A 15427-nucleotide genomic window follows, 5' to 3' on the forward strand; every position below is an offset into this window, starting at 1 on the left:
AATTACAACGCATTTTTAAACCCAGAATCAAGATGCGGGTTTCCTAAAAATTCAAATTGCGGGAAGCATGAAAAAAGATCCAGTATCCACATATATGACGTCATTTATGGACTCAGCTTTGCGGGCATTCTATGAGCAGAGAGGACGCAGCGGTAATGGCTCAAATACTCCAGCTGCGTCCTGCGCGCGGCCGCTGTTATATTCACAAAATCGCTCCACCAAAACAAAGTAATTCGTTTGCGATCGTTTATATCCGCCCATATTCTCTGGTACTTCATGTAATTTTTAGCTGAGTTCATAATCTGTGCGCCGGTGATTTCAACTCCTTGCTGCTGGAGCGCAGCGCATATCAAGCTTTGTTTTGCGTTCGGTAGATCCCTTTGGCTGATTAGTTAGAAAGTAGGAAATCTAGTTTACAGTTTTTCTAGAAGACGGAGAAAACATGCAGCATGCAGGAAGGTTAGAGAGAAAGGGCAGGAAATTATTCACATAAAATCAAGAAAACAAGACAAAGTGCTTGAAAAGAAAAAAGTAGGAAGATTTATCCCCAATACACATTTTTACCAGTGAAAAGCAATAATATATAAGCATTTAATATTTATACATGTGATAGAATCAGATCACCCCAGGAGTCAGTCCCACATCCAGGGCCGTAACAAGGCATTTGGGGACCAAGGCAAATATAGGCTTGGAGCCCCCACCACCTCACTCCCTGCTCAGTTAATATAAGATGGCAGCGTGCTGAGAGTACAGATTGTTGTTGCTTTTATTTAATAAACAATCATTTTAAATCACTGTTATTATATCTGACTGTTTTTAACAGCAATCCTAGCTCAGACACCACATCACTTTCCACATATATGTCATGAGCTCACTGAGCGTCAGATTACCAGATTCATATTGAAGTTGTTTTGGTGAAAGTAACTTAAAGTAATGCAAAAGTAGTGTAATGCCTTACATTTCAAAATCAGTAATATTGTAATGTAATTAATTACTTTAAAATGAGGGTAACAAGTAATAAATAATGCATTACAGTTTTGAAGTAACTTGCCCAACACTGATAGTCACTGACACTAGTCAGTGACTTGATGCAATTTGCTGGGTTCCTTATATAGGAAACATTATTTCTGATTGGCTTAATGAACTGTGAATTGGAATGTTTATTATGTGAAGTGCCTTGAGACGACTCTTGTCATGATTTGGCGCTATATAAATGAACTTGAATTGAATTGAACTGAATTGAAACAATAGCTCTCATCTGGGCTCTGCAACATTTCCATGTTTATGTTGGGAACAGTAAATTTGCCACTCTTGTTTTCACAGATCACAACCCCCTCGTCTTCTTGTCCCATATGTACAATCACAACCAGTGGCTGATGTGGTGGGCACTTTTGCTACAAGAATTCAACTTGGAGATTCGGCACAAGAAGGGATCTGAGAACATCATCGCTGATGCTTTATCACGCGGCTTTACTCATGAGGCTCCCTTGTAGGCTTTTGTTTTTAGATGTCGGATCCTCCTATAAGGCTAGTGTTGTCTGTAAAAGCAGACATCTCGGGAACACTCCGCTGCGCTGGGGAACACCGCTGCGTGATTATTTGTTTAATCAGCCCGCCTTGAGAAGATCCAGGGGTAGTTAGTTAGTTGGGTTTTTTTGTGTGTGTTTAGATAGCGGGAGACCTCGTTTCTTTTGAATAAATGTTGGCCCTTTTAAGACTCCCCATTTGTTCTCTTAAGAGGGGGGGTGTTACGTGCCGTGTCCCTTTTCGGCCACTAGATGGCCTCAGTGGCCTTTGTCTCGCCCGTCTCCCGGTGCCCAGCTGTTCCAAATCATTGATGATCACTTGGCAGCAGTTAAAAGCTGATCCCAGCCACCAGTTCGAGGAGAAGTTCAAGGGTATGTAGACTGGGAACAGTTTATACTACCGTAAATCCTCTAATACAGGCCCGGGCCTGTATTTGACTCAAGCTCATCAAGCTCCAGGCCTTTATTGGAAGGAGGGCCAGTATTAGAGGCAGGCCTCTATTTCTATTTGAGCAAAATGAGCTAATGGTTCGCTGGAGTTTTTGACAATTAAAATTGCGCCCACATTTTCAAAGTTAAACACATTTCTTTTAACAACGGTAGTTCCTGCTTCAGCCCTCTCCCCCCTCCCCCTGCGCAGCAGCCGCAAACTAAATGATGTGCCTGCAGCCTCTCAGAGTTCCTGCTGCTCTAAACATTAAAATAATTATTTCATTTTCTGTTCCTCACTTCTGATTACCTTCAATGGTGTCTGTTTGTTGCAACCAGCAGGTACAAAAACTAACTTGTTTTTATTTGACTATTTTTCTGTCCTGCCTGTTTATTATCTTGCATCTCCTCTCAATCCTAAAGAAAAACTGCTGCCTGGGTTCATATATATTCACCTCATGAGTTACCTTTGAACTGCAGTTCTAAAAGATCTACCGACCGCAAAAACAGCAGAGCGCTCGCCGGCCGCATCAGTGATCAGTGCGTCAGAGGACAAGGTGATGCGCGCAGCGTCCCGCTCCACAGCATGCAGCGAAACACATCAGGCGCAAATAAAAGACAGAAAACATTAAAGGAAATGAACTGACATGAACGATCGCGTGTTAAATTAGTTTTTGAGGTGGCGACACCTGATTGTTACTGTGGCCGTGCTCAGGAGGCAGATCTACCGACCGCGAAAACAGCTGAGCGCTCCCTGCTTGCCGGCCGCATCAGTGATCTGTGCATGGGAGGACAAGTTGATGCGCCCCGCTCCACAGCAGCGATACACATCAGGCGCAAATAAAAAACAGAAAACATTAAAGGAAATGAACCGACATGAACGATCGCATGTCAGTACCTACGGTCCGGCACAGCGCGTTGCTGATCACAGAATGTGATCATACGATAATTCAATAGGGAGCGAGGTTTCACAGACGCGGAAGTGATAGCGTCGGTGAAACGCCGGCTGATCTAGGAAACCCCCGAGCGTTCGAGCGTCAACGAAGTGACACGGAAATGCCGGGCTTTCCAGAAGTAAGTAAGATAACTTACTATGAGCTGATAGTTCGTTGGATTGATCGGTAGGTTGGAAACTCTGATCATGAATCTGAAGAAACGATGACTAAGTGGTGAGCTGGAAAGGCAACTTCCGTTTATAGCCGCGGTTTGTGACGTAGGTGCGACGTGGAGGGAATCCCCGCGAGGGGCATGCTGGGAGTCCCTACTTCGCGGATTTTCACCTATCGCGGCCAGGTCTGGAACGCATCTACCGCGATAAACGAGGGATTACTGTAGTTCATTAACCCCCTACTGCTGCCCTCCAGAGTGTTCTGCAGCATAATCAGCATGTTCTCTTTGAACTTGATAGTGTAATGACCTGGCTGGGGTTGTAAGCCAGGTGCATTCTGGGTATTGTGTTATATGTGTTTCCTATCATTCTGCTAGTTCCTATGTGCTGATTTGCATGTTGTGTGAGTGTTATGTAAGCCACAGGGAAGGTGATGTGTGTTCTGTGGAGCGGGTTGAATTAGCATGGTTAACTGACACCGTGACTCTGTGTGGTAGGAGCGTGATAGAGCATCGTGTCTGTAGCCTTACATTGCGTTGAAGATAAAGCCTAATAAAGGTCTGCGTGAACCCCTACTGCCTCCTGCTGGTTGATTTGGGGACTACAACCCTACCGTAGGGACGCTTATACTTGCTTGTTACCACATTCCATCACATTCCATCCGGCCACAATAGGAGACCGGCCATTATTTACCTCTGCTGACTCCGACACCGGCCAAAATTGGAGACCCGGCCTTTAATTGAATACCGGCCTGTATTAGAGGATTTACGGTATTCTCTTCTCCTCGGTTCGCTTTTGGTACAACTCGGTTCACTCGCTAGTCTTCGGTTTGCTCTCAATAGGATTTCGGATTTAGATTTAGGATTAGACCATTTGGCGTATAGACTTCGGACCGGCTTTAGACCCTGACCTCGGATCTCCCTTTTTGAATATATATATTTATTATTCTCGGTTTTCTTCCCACCCCCTTCTGGGGTGGCGTTTTCAGTTTCTCCCTTTTTAAATATAGCTCCTTTTGTTTTGTATATAGCATTGTTTTTTGGATTCTTTGTAAATATTCCATTCATTTTGTAATAAATCCCTTGTTTTTTAGCGACATAGCACTCTGTTATTATTTATCCCACACACTAATTTTATTACTCCCCTCCTCATCTCTCCTAGAGAGCCGGGGACGTAATAGTAGTACTTAATTATAATTTTGGACAGCTGCACTAGACACGTTGACACAGAGTTATGTTAAGTCACATTTCACATTTCCTTTTGTCTGATACAATCAGAACCTACGTTTCTGATGTAAGGCGTGGTTTTCTGTGGTGTCTGTATAAGCCCTCTTTTGCATGTCAAATTCTGATTCGCCAGTAAACCAAAATATGACAATTATAAAAACTATTCCCACGTCACCTTTACTTCAGTTCAAAGCGTTCTAGAGAAGTTTCGGACAGGCCATCCGGAACCTTTACAACCATAAGAACCTTGACAAGCTGGATAAAATCTGTTGCATGTTACACCTGACCGCAGCGGTTCCTTCAGAATAAAAGCTGAACCTCACGACCCCTTCAGGGTCTCGCTGACGCCAATAATAACCTGTCGTGACCTGGAAGCATTCCAAAACTAGTCTGGTCGGCACTGCTGCTGTCTCTACCGGCATCGGTACCAAGGAAGGTCCATGGACCTCGACATTCTGGATCTGAACGGAGGCTTCGCCTGTGGGTACGTAGACCGACAGATGGCGTTTAATGTGTTTTATAAATCACCAACCGTAGTTTAGAGCAAAACATTCGCTCCCACTCAGAACTAATTGCTTCTCCGGACACGAGAGTTCTGAAAACAACATTCCACACATACACCATTCATCTCACGTCTCATTCAACTCAATTCAAAAATAGTTTATTAATCCCAGAGGCAAATTATCTCCACCTAGATTAATTGATTAATTCCACCTAGTTTCATCAGTACACAGAGTGTTGACAGTTAGACTTGTTTAAATTGTGTAGAAATAAATTTCTTAACTATTATAAACCTGACTCTCTCTCTTTTATCTGAGTTAATAGAAAGTGTCCAGTAATCACTGCAATAAAAAGTTCTGATCTTCTGGTTAAAATATTCAAAGATCTATCAGATTGATATTTCATATTTCTATGGAATCTCACATTTTATGGTTCATAAGTAAGATGTAAACTACCCATCATTACTATATATATATATATATATATATATATATACACACAAGCACTGTTTATTCTTAGCTGTCGGCAATGCTATGCAGCAGAACCGCCGAAGTCAGGTTGCTGCTTCAAGTCTGCTCCATGCAGTGTGCAGGTATATGGCAAGCCACTGTAGCATTTAATTTGCAACCATGTCTATTTTCAAAAATTATTTAAAACATATTATTGCTAACCTGTACATAATAGATATGTCACCATTGCAATTTAGTAGTAGAAATAAACCATTTGATGCATGAATTATGAAATCTTCAACCATGATTTTTTAAACAATTTTTTTCATTCATCTTTAGGTGTGAATGAAACAAATTTCAACGAATATTTTTTGTAACATTTTGTTAATTTACAAATAAGTTATTACATGTCCACCTCAGTGGACAGCGTGCATTCTGAACATGAAATATGTTGGCTTGACTTTCTGAAGTCCAAATGGAGGGGCTCACATGCAATAAAGTCTTCAACAGCTGTGCTTAACAGCAAAAATAAATAAATAACAATTTTGAGTACCTGTCCACTGTAGTGACCATTATGCATCAAAGGGTTAAATGTAAGCATTTCCAGTACCACTGAATATCTTAGCCCTTTGAGACCGGCGGGAGCGCCGGCGCTCCCATTTGCATATCTGTGTTCAAATGCTTGTAGAATTGAAATCATAAAATTTATTTATTTTTTGCATATTAAACCGGAGGATTTACACTAATATCTCACACGCTAAACATGTCCCAGAGCGTTGTGCTTTTTTGCAATAATACATTTTGACAAACATCCTACACACATCACACACCTACTACAAACTCCCAACACACGCACACCATTACAAATGTTTAGACATATCATGGACCTACCAAATGGTGCATCCTCCCTCCTCGAAGCAGTTGACGCCTTTACAGCGCTGGGTGATTAAGTTTCAGTTTCTGTTTCATCACGTATATATTAATGCAATAATCTTTATTATTGTTATTATTATTAGTGAGAGATTAGGAAAACTTTATACTCCTGAAAAATTAGCTACAAATAGTTTATTTAAATGAGTGTATCTCAGAAACTAATTTATAAAAGCACTTCAAATAAATTTGTTGTTTGAAAGGATTGTGTGTAACTTTTTGCCATTGACAATTTTGAGGGATAAAGGTTTGTCATTTCTATATATTGAAAAATATGTGTAAAACAAAAAACGATTTTCAATTTGTGTATGGATAATAGCATGTTTTAGTAAAATATTTAGTTGCTATGAACATTTTACATTTATATTATTAAAATTTAGAATGTAAGGTTGTATTGATGTATATCAAGTTGAAATTAGGGCTGCTCGATTATGGCAAAAATAATAATCACGATTATGGTGACTGAAATTGAGATCTCGATTATTTAGGACGAGTTTTCAATTTATGTTGATTTTATTTGTTTTTATTCAGTCATAAAATTGCTGTAAATGCAGTTTAAGCAACTTTTTTGTTCAAAGTTTCACCACAAGATGGCACTGTGATTTTGTGAATGCCCTAGAAAGTTTATTTAACATGTTTATTGAAAGTATTATTTTTCATGTTTTCAATACATTTCGTAGCATCTACAGGTGCACAGAATTAATACTTTTTGATATTTGAGTAATTTTGAATTGGTTTATTTTGATAAGGCGTGTTTAAGAGCGCTGTGACCACTTCCTGTATCTCGAAGCTTCGGAGATTTTATTGCTGCGCACGGACAAATTTGTGCCAGTTAAGAACATTTTAGAAGAAAGTAAAGTGTTTTCAAGTCTACCGGTTTGTCTACTAGCAGGCCAAAGTGGTATGTTTATTCTTTATTTATAAACTCTGTATGTTAGCAAACTTAAGGCAACTAACTTGTTAATTTGTACATGATTTATGCTTTTTCATTAGTTCTACGGTGTTCATGTGGTGTAAAGATTAAGAAGAAGCAAGACCGCATTAAACATCAGTAAAAGGAACGCTCGTGTCTCTCGTGTATGTGAACAAGCCGGCACAATTGCTCAAGGTACAATCAGGACAAAAAAAAAAAAGAAACAAGATGATCACTAAAATAACTCCTGATTCACAGTATAAAAAGACCAATATACTTATAGCTCATAGTCTATGACCCAAGGGCTATAGACCTTGGTTTAACTCATTTAAGTCTAACCAGTACAGACCCAAATACCAATATCTTGCAAATACTGACAGCAAGAATTATACAGTGGCATTTATAACAAATAAATAACAAATAAATTGATGTTCACAAAATGTTGCATAATATGTATTTAGTCATGTCAAGGTGCTGTAGGAGAGTGCACAAGCACTGTGTCCTCAGAGAGATTAGTTATTATTTATCAGCGTGAGGAACTTATTTCTATTTCTACCTTATTTATAAACTATTTATTTACAGGTCCATCAGTTAATGTAATAATTGTCCCAACCACAGCTGCACCCCCACCCCCCAACCCGGTCTCACAGCAATCAGGGCAAGCTGCACGTGGACATTTAGCCGTTTTTAGTGGCTCAGGAGTCCGCAGTTACGGTGTGTGTCACTCACTCTGGTTAATCCAACAGGAAGCCAGCTCCGAGAGCTGTTTCTTTAGCGACTGACAAATCACTACATCATTCCCTTTCCTAATGTCCTGAAGAACGGTCCCGAGCGCAGGCGGAGTGTTTAGCTAACCTGCAGGAAATGTCGACGACAGTTATCCAGAAAGTAGCTAAGGGTTACCAGAGATGTTTCTGAGGTGTTCGCTAGGTACTTTTAAGTTTTAAAAAGTCAAGAAGGGGGTATGAAAAGCTGTTAGAAATAGTGTCAAAGTCGCCAAGTTGGCAACTTTGGGAGGAACGCTTCATTTGTAATTCAGGGCAGCGCAAGTGGGAGGAGCAAATAATCGGCTTGTTTTGTTTTAATAATCGTTCAAAACTCAGATCGTAATTGTGATTAAAATTCGATTAATTGAGCAGCCCTAGATATAATCACTGCAAAAAGAAGGTGTCTCACCCCTGGTCATGTGAATCAGCTACTTTTCCTGCAGAAGAATCTTACCATTCCCAAGTGATGTTCATAAAAGGACAGTTTACACAGTCCGTCTTTAGTCAAGTTTAATTTCCTGTTCAATTTTGTTGGTACATTAATATGGAATGCCTTTCAGTTTTCACTTTTCACAAGTTTACTTTTTTGTACTTTAACGGCATTTGAATGTTTCTGGATACCTGAAGTGTTTAAGTTTTTGCACAAGACTGTGAAACAGTTGTTTAAGGTTCTGTACCTTTTAATTTCTATTTGCACAAAGTAAAACGAAAGCAGTTAATTTTAAGCTTTCTGCTTCTGTTTACATTTGCACTGGCAAATATCTTTTTTCATATGGTTAAACTTATCTGAATAAAAATGGCATTTGCTTTCAACAGCAATAGCTTTTGGCTGAATTCCTAACGTCTGGAAACACTTGACATTCTGGGAGAGGGACTGGTCCTTACAACCATTTTTAATAGCCAATATTTCATTAATTTATCATTGAATGTCAATATTATCAATAAACTGCACAACTATGCAGTCATGGAATTAAGGTAACTGCAAAAATGTTTTTAAATTGATGACCTGAATTGAATCAATATCAGATCAGAATCGATCGGATTACATAGTGATAATCGATTCTAAATCTCAAGAATCGGAATCGAATCGATTCTGGAAATTTGAATCGATACCCAGCACTAATCTTTGCTCGTTCAATGACCAAATGCACCACTCTGTGTCTTATTAAGGTTTTATCTTAGAGAGAGAAAACACGTTCTGGGTGAAAGAATTTGGTTTGCAGTTAAGCTAAATTATTTCTTAAAAGAGGCATTCAGACGCAATCTGTGTTCTACCTCACCGTTCAGACGACCCTCTGTTCAGATCCGGAGGTCAAGGGAGGATGTTGATCAGCCTCTGGGTACTCGGTCCGGTAGGGGAATTAGGTAATTCAAGAACATTTGTCATTATGTAGTTTCAATACTTTCCCTCTCAATACACAAACCTTTGCCATTGTCATATAATAATATATATTTGAGCAACACATAACATTACAGACATTCAACCACAAGAAAACCCCCATCACATCACACACATTCACCCATTCATACTCCATACCCCCTTTAACCATATCTAAATTAGAAGTGTCTCACCACACCAGCTGTATTTTAACCTAAATTAGATCCTGTGGTCTTAATATATCATTCTCTAGTACTCAAGCTTGGCTCTATCACTTTTTTCCAGTAATCTTCAGCTTGGAGGTGATCTACGAACCTCTTGGTTTCTTCTTTAAATGTTATAATTAATGTTGCAGGATGAATGATCCCAATTTTTACCCTCGCCTTCCACGGTTTCTCTCTCACATCACGGAAGCTTGCCCTCTTTTTCGCCATCATCTCCGTCTGGTCTGCAGTAATTCGCAGCTTCATCCGGCAATTTTCAAAGATGCGTTCCTTCTTCATAATTTCCATGATCTCTTCCTTCCTTTTATATCGTTGTAGTCTCACAATCATGGCTCTGTCTCCAGTCTTCCCAGCTAATCCAATCCGATGAGCCACTCCAACCTCAGGTTCCGAAGTTAGTTTACTTTTAAACATCTCGCTCAGGAGAGAAGCCATGTATTTTGATGGTTGTCCCTTTTCTACATCTTTCAGCAGCCCATAAACGCGGATGTTACACATCCTAGAGTAACTTTCAAGATGATCAACCTTCTTTATTAACTCACTATTCACCTTACTAAGTTGTCCGTTTTCTTTCTCCAACATTGTAATCCGACTGTCCATTTCACACGATTCTTCCACATCTTCCATTTTTTTGCCAGCCTGCGATATCTCTTGCTTTAAATCGTCCAGTTGTGGCTGCAAGCTCTCTATTACGCCTCTTATTTGCTCTCCTATTATCATGAAAATCGTCGTCGGTAAATCCTGTTGCTGATCATCCACGCCTGCCATTGTAACTCCTGTCACCTGTTGCTCGTCAGCCACACCTTGCTCCAGCGTTGTTTTCTTGTTCGCGTTCCTTATCCTTGACCTTTTTAATGACATAACGTCATCCGTAAGCTCCAAATAATCAGCCAGAAGTCCTTCACAATAAAAGTGATTCGAAAAGTTTTATCCAGAATATTACTCCATCAATCTTGACAGTTTTTAACCACTTTCCATAACTCTGGCGTGTTCCTTCTGCGACTTCAGCGCCTGTTTTCCTCGCGCATGCTCAGTATCCATCAAGAGAGCTAAATAATTCCCTTTCAGCAGAGCCAAGATGGACTATTATTTCTTTCAGAGCCTCTTTGGTACTTTCAACCATTGGCTGTGCTGTGGAGAAGTCCAGATCTTCTCTTTAAAAATGTTTAAGCGCAGACATGACTGTTCGGAAACAAGCGTCAAGCCAGCCCTCCTTCGATTTTTATGGGCATTTTTATGTGTCTGAGCATGCTGATGAACACAATTAAAAGTTTGTGTAAAATTGTGTCTAAAACAGCTTTACAATGATTTATCTATTTAAAATACTTTTGATGAAAAGAATGAACTAGATTTAAATGTTATTCTAACTACTACCACCCTCCTCATGCTCTTAGGTCTGAAGATCAGCTCCTCCTAACTGTCCCTGAGGCACGTTTGAAGACCCACGGGGAAAGGGCTTTTTCTGTCTGTGCCCCAAAATTGTGGAACTCATTACCTCTTCAGGTTAGGCAAGCACCCTCTATTGCCGTTTTTAAATCACGCCTGAAAACCCACTACTTCTCCCTGGCCTTCAACTCCCGAACCATAAAGCATTAACTCATCCTTAGTTTTTCCACCTTGTTTGTTCAATTTCAAATTTGTGTTTTTTATATTCTGGTTTTACTTGTTCTGTTGGTTTTAGTTTGTTGTTCTTTTAACTCTTTCATCTTTTTTACTTCTTATGATACACACGACTATTTTAGCTTGTGTTTTTATTTATTTGTTTTTATGTGCAGCGCTGTGGTCGGTTGTATTGCTGTGTTAAAAGCGCTCTACAAATAAAGAGGAATGGTATGGTATTTTGTGTGTGTGTGTGTGTGTGTGTGCGCGTGTGTGTGTGTGTGTGTGTGTGTGTGTGTGTGTGCGTGTGTGTGTGTGCGTGTGTATGCGTGTGTGTGTGTGTGTGTGTGTGTGTGTGTGTGTGCGTGCGTGCGTGCGTGTGTGTGTGTGTGTGTACAATTGTGTGTAATGATTCTGTCTGTTTAAACCAGGCGTGGGGAACCCTGGTCCTCGAGGGCCGGCATCCTGCATGTCTTAGCTCCAACACTTCTGATTCAGGTGCTGATTCACCTGTTCAGCAGCTCATCAGGCTCTGTAGAAGCCTGTTAATCACCTGCTGATTGAAATCAGGTTTGTTGAAGAAGGGTTGAAACTAAAATATCCTGGATAGTTGCCCTCGATGGACTACGGTTCCCCACCAGTGATTTAAGAAATACTTATTGTACACATCGACTAGTACATCCTCACAAACTTTCATAAGGATCTGATGTGGCATTTAAAAAAAGGTGCAATCAAAGTTGGCTATAAAACAAATCTCACTATATTTAATGGTTAATTTCTCAAAAACTGTCCAATTCCGTAACATCAATCCACTTCAGTCTTAGAGTACACATCGAGTAATACATCCTTCCCAAATTTCATAAAGATCTGATGTTGAGTTCAGATGGCACTTGCGCGGGTGCACACAGCGAGCTGCTTGTCCTCCTTACGCAATGGAAACTTGCGTTTTATTGGTTTTTATGTATTTTTGTTGTCTCTGATTCTTTTTTTGAATGGTGTGGCTTCTCTGGAGACTTTTGATCAAGCTGCGCTGCTGAGGCTTCGTACTCCTGTTGATGTAGCGGTCGCTGCGTGAGGGAACCTCACGGATAGCATTGTTGTTTGGACTGCCCCTGTGCTCTCTCCCCCCAAGCCGTGATGTGTTGGCCCTCTGTCTCCCCAGCTTGAGAAGGAAGCATCGTAGAAGACGGGGACAGCAAGGTAGCTGGCGCGTGAGACGTCAGGCTGGACTTCCTGGATCCCTGAAGAAGCGGCTGGTCCGATTCGGCCCAGCTTGTGACCCGGTGGTTCCGAGACGTCTGATGGTTTACTCTGCGCCCTGCCTTGTGAACATGGCCGGCTATGAGGGTGAGCTGGCACCGCGCCATGGCCAATCGGCTCGAGGACCTCGCCAGAGTGGGGTTTGCTGGGTGAATCTACGCTTGGTTACGGGCTCAGAGTTGGAGGAGACGGTGCCCGTGCGCGATCCCGGTGCTGCGGCCCCGCCGCAGACCCGGTTTGGTCTGGTCAATACCAGGTCTGTGCTGAACAAAACTTTTATTCTTCAGGATTTTTTTATTAAACATGATTTGAGTTTTCTGTGCATCTGTGAGTCCTGGATCCCGTTTGGTGACTCAAGCGCCCTGCTGGAGCTGGTACCACCTGGCTGCTCCTGTTTTAATATCCCTAGATCGCGGGGCAGAGGTGGTGGGCTGGTTGTGGTTTTAAAATCCAGCTTTCCTTGTAAACAGCTTACACCCGCCATGTCATTTTCTTCCTTTGAACTGTGTCTATTTGAACTGTGCATCTCCCCCCGCCTGCTCTCCGTGCTGATTGATCGCCCTCCAAAGACTATGAGGCCAGAACAGTCTCAATAAGAATTAAGTCACACAACGTTTTCCACAAATGCACATGTTCATTCGGAAATCCACACTCTGTGTTTCACAAATATAATTCGGAGGAACACAAATGCACACGCTCATTCGGAAATTTACACTCTTTGACTCATAAATAAAATGTGAAAAAATAAGTCACGCAACATTCTCCACAAATGCACACGCTAATTCTGAAGTTCACACTCTGTGGTTCACAAATATAATTTGTAAGAACACTTGTAATATAAACTCACAGATGATACGAATTCCTGAATGTGCATTTACGAACAGCTTCTCATTTGTGAACCTTCCTGCATTCGTGAGAGAAATCGGTGTGCTGAATTTTGAGACTCTCCTAACGTCGCAGGTCAACAAACGTCACCATTGGCTAATGAATCTGTCAATCAAATATATGATTCTGCCAGGGCTGTTCGCTTTTAGCCAATCATATGGCTCCTTATGTTAAGGAACAGATCTGCTGTGCGCATAAGTCGGACACAATTTTCCTGCATGTGTAGCTCGGGGGTGACGATGGCTGAAGATATCGCGTGAGCGTTCACACTTGTTTAATTTTCAATTTTAATTCTGATGCCTGTTAGCAGCTGAAACACATCCTCACGTGCTTGTGGATATCATATATTCTATATGAAAACATGACTGTAATAATAAGTAAAGGTTGTCAGCTGTAGCTTCAGTGTGCTCATAGGAAACGTGACAAAAGAACACAAAACACATTTCTCTTTATGGCCTATATAGTTGTCATCATTAACGTTACATGATTTACAGAATACACGTGAACAACTAACATTTCATGTTCTACCACAGGATGTTTGGATCAAAATATGAACCAATCAGATCTTAGATCAGGTGAGAGCCAGGCGTTTCCCATGCCCTGGGTTTTGCAGCCGAGGGAGAGCAACTGCAGCGCCTTGCTCCAAAATCTGCGGCTACCTTGATCTCACGAGGTTATAGTTGCCTACTGACGTCAGAGCAAGTCGGCATCAAGTCGGACACAAATCTAACCGGCATGCACTGCTCGCCGCTCACCGCTGATCCAATCTGCGCAGTTAAGGGGATGGAATTAATCCAACAGGCGATTGCTCAAAGGGCTACGCTATACTAATAGAATCTGGGGTAACAATACATAACCAACGTTCCACCCTATGGGTGGCCTCTTATGCATTTTTACTAAGTGAAAGCAAACCCCGTTAGGGGCAGAGACCTCTTGAAGCTCATATTAAACATTGTCTGCAGAGAAGGTAAGAGAAGCTAGTAAATCATCAGGCCTATTCCATGGGAGTGACTCTGAAAAGGAGCAAAAGCTCTAGCTCTTTACCTTGGCAGGTGTCTCTATTCTCCTGTGTTCAGGCTTTTGGTTACATCAGTTACTTTTCCTTTTAATGAGCTGCATATATTTCTAACACAGCCTTCAGTGACATCAAGAAAAAAAACTTTTTAATTGTAAAAGACATTATTCTCATTCTGAGAACAAATGAACAAACTGTGTGGGTATGTGTGTCCAGTTGCAACTTAACACAGACTCAGAAGCATAGAGAATCTTCTCACAACACCTAATTACCCCATGATCAAAAAACCAGTAGATAGAATCTTGTCATGTTATTCCATTTAATAAGCAGACGGACAGAGGTATAGTACAAGTTTTCAAGTGTAATGAAGATGATCGCAGGGTAACACAGTTCCCCTTAAATGTTGAGCAAGTTATGAAACGAGACAAAATTCAAACAATAACATGTAAAAAGAAATGGATCTCCTGATAAGAAGTAGGTGCTTCACCTTTAAATGTTTTTATTAGAGCTGGATACACAGGAAGATGTATGTTACTAAACCAACTCTAGCAATGATAGCACATTTACATTTTGAAGAATTGTAGCATAGATGAAGTGAACAGCAGCCTTTTCAAATACATTCCTGGTCTAAAATAAATCAGGCTGATAAAGCCTTTAAGGGAATACACAACTATAAATGAATTTAGACATCTATTTTGGGGTCTATCCTTTAGCATTTCATATTTACGAAGGCAAATCCCTTGAATAACAATATACAGTACATTAACCTTAAAATGGACCACTCCTTCACTTTTTAACTTTCTTCCTTTCTGTCTCTGTTTTCTTTCTTCCTAACTCCCTACCTTCTCTCTCCTTCCTTCTTCACACATGTAATCATCTAGCCTCAAGTAAGTTCTCAACATACTGGACAGTGTGAAGATATATGTCCACTCCAAAAGAGTCAGAATGTTGCAACGGATTAATGTTGTCCTGCAGTTCCAACATTTCATGATCTGAAAGAGGACTGTCCAGTACAGGGACACTGATCCCAGGATGAGGTTCAGTCATGTATCCGTTCTTCTCCCGTTCAATCTCTGGTATCGGTATACCCTGGAAAAGGAAAGTGTGTATGAGCATTGTGCATAATGAATCTCAAGAAAACACATTTAATAAAGCCCTATCATGACCTTTTAACAATTACTTAACATCAATGATGTCAGGCAGAACCTAGTCTCCAT

General features: G+C 40.8%; 1 protein-coding gene across 4 annotated transcripts in view; it reads right to left on the reverse strand.

Annotated features, from left to right (window-relative positions):
• The window catches only part of LOC129165485 (zinc finger protein ZFP2-like), a 59196-nt gene that overhangs the window by 33633 nt on the left and 10136 nt on the right, over positions 1-15427 (reverse strand). For 3 of the 4 annotated variants that reach the window (XR_011519090.1, XM_070548056.1, XM_070548055.1), the window contains one exon: positions 2199-15299. The exons of the other annotated variant lie outside the window; for it this stretch is intronic. The gene's annotated coding sequence lies outside the window, so the exon portion shown is untranslated. Of the gene's footprint in view, positions 1-2198; positions 15300-15427 lie in introns of those variants that run through there. 4 annotated transcript variants of the gene reach the window in all.

The sequence above is a fragment of the Nothobranchius furzeri genome, chromosome 2 (assembly GCF_043380555.1).
Source record: "Nothobranchius furzeri strain GRZ-AD chromosome 2, NfurGRZ-RIMD1, whole genome shotgun sequence".
NCBI lineage: Eukaryota > Metazoa > Chordata > Actinopteri > Cyprinodontiformes > Nothobranchiidae > Nothobranchius > Nothobranchius furzeri.